Source organism: Triticum dicoccoides, chromosome 6B (assembly GCF_002162155.2).
Source record: "Triticum dicoccoides isolate Atlit2015 ecotype Zavitan chromosome 6B, WEW_v2.0, whole genome shotgun sequence".
NCBI lineage: Eukaryota > Viridiplantae > Streptophyta > Magnoliopsida > Poales > Poaceae > Triticum > Triticum dicoccoides.
Genome location: NC_041391.1, coordinates 711097081 through 711099562, shown reverse-complemented (window position 1 = coordinate 711099562; position 2482 = coordinate 711097081).

Genomic DNA, 2482 nt, shown 5'->3' with positions numbered 1-2482 from the left:
AAATGAATGACATTTGCATTATACTTACTATGAAAGTTGTACATAAATTGGGATAGGTTTAATTATCCTTTTGTCCTCAGTGGTGTCCATGTGCTCAGTTTTGCCCTCAGTTGCGAATCGTGCTCAGTTTTGCCCCTAGACTGTGCGCAACGACTATGACGAGGCCAAACGGGCAGTTTTGAGTCCATTCTGTCCACCAGCGTTAGTGGTAGTGGGTCTGGAGCTTACACGTGGGACCGCATGGACGTGGGTCCGGAGCTGACACGTGGGACCGTGCAACAAAATCCCCAAATCAATCCTAGCACTAGTGCAGAATCGGGATTTAGCGACGGTTCGTAACGGCCTTTAGTACCGGTTCGGCAACCGGCACTAAAGAGTGGGGACTAAAGGTCCCCCCCTAGTACCGGTTCGTCACGAACCGGCGCTATAGTGCCAACACGTGGCACGAGCCAGGCCCGGGTGCGTGTAGGGATTTAGTACCGGTTGGTAATGTTTGGGTGTGTTTTTTTTTATTATTTTTCCTTTAATTTTGTGTTTTCAATTTAATTTACTAATTGTTTTAGATTATAATGAGTTGTTAAATCATTAGGTGAAAGTACCGCAGATTAGTTTTGACTGGATATGCATGTGGATCCTAGCTATAGCTAAGTGATCAAGTATATGCCATATCCATATTATACTTGATCACCTAATAAGTGATCAAGTATAATATGGATATGGCATATACTTGATCACTTAGCTAGGATCCATCCAGCTGAAACTAATCTGCGGTTTCTTTCATTAAATGATATAATAACTCATCATCGTCATCATCATATTAATATAAAAACTCTTGCATCATATCATCAACATCAGTATACTAGCTAGCTAAAAATCATCATAGTCGTCATTATCACTATTTAATCATCATAGTCATTACCGCTATCTAATCACCACCAACACTAGCTTAAAGAAGAAACATTCACTTGTACCAGAAGCAAAAATATCATCGAGTTCAACATGATGGTCATGATATTATAAGCATTCATAACACCACAAAAGCAAATCACTCTTTGAGATTAAGTTCAGGATGAAGAACACGGACATGAGAGGACAAGTACATACTAAGAGCATAAACTAGCTAAATCACTCCTGCTGCTCTCTCTCTCTAAGGTAAAATAGCATAGAACATGTATAGCTCTTCTGATTCATCATACTAGAGCATGCAGATGAACCTGTCTCCTAATCGTGGGCTGCGCTTCTCATTGCTGCCCCCTAGTACTTCCCTGCAATCGTTAACAATTTTCCTCCAATCTTTCACTATTAAGCATTCATCGCTTCTAGAAATCCTGAATGCACTCATGTGCAATGCAGGATATCTTGGTCGTAAGCTAACAATTGACATCTGACCTTTAGTCTCGATCCACTGAGGCACAACTGTCATCGGGAGTCCCTGTTGAAGAACATCATATAGTAATTAATATACTTAGCAATGAAAGTTTAGCAAAAAAATTATGTATGCAAAAGATGGCATGAGGACAAATAGTAAAAATCTTACCATCATTCCTAAATAGATGTGACCGTAGTTCAATACGATCACTATTGGTCGCACATTTTGAGTACTAACATTTCAAAGTGCGGGAAGAAAATTTGTCTTGGCAGTATGAAGATCCTCAAGCCATAAAACATAATGACTTATCTCCTCGCAGTTAAGTTCAGCTCCGGGATAGTAGTAGGTCCTGTCTACCAAGCGCCGGACATGTTTGCTTGAATGGAAATAAGCTGTCACTAAAAATTAGTTGTCAACTATTTTTGAATAAACAATATCAAAGACATAAATATGGTTGAGAAGAACTCACATAATGGTAGAACTGGAGGCGTTTGCACATCGACCCAGATGTCTCTGTTACCTTCAATATCATCTTCCGGACGAATATCAAAGGTGATAACTATATCAGGCTCAAATGCATAAGCCTTGCACAATGCTTGCCAAGTTTTGCATTCAAAATAGGTGTATGTGTCTGCATTGTATACTTTGACATTGAAAGTATAATCATGCTCAGTTTTCAGGTAAACTTTTTTTACCTCTATAGTTTTCATAGCATTCTTATCCAAGACAAAAATTCTTACATGGCAGGGGATGTGCTAGTAGAATAGTGAAAATTAAAAATTATAAGTTGAAGCAAATGAAGCATTATATAAGTCATGCTTAATTACGAAAAAAAGACTTGTCATTGTGACTTACTGTATCAAATTCGAAGGTCTCATCCAGCTTGATGCCGAATCGCCTATCATCAACAAAGAAATTTCTGTCGCACAGGCCGTGCTGGTCTTCACAGTATTCGCACATAATGAAATCTTTTTCGTCGTCGGACGACATTTCCTATGTTCATATAGGTGAAACATTAAACACTTACTAATTCTATTAATTCAACTAATTCAACTACTTCTATTAATTCAACTAATTCAACTAAGCATTTACTAAAAATAAACTTGTTCTATT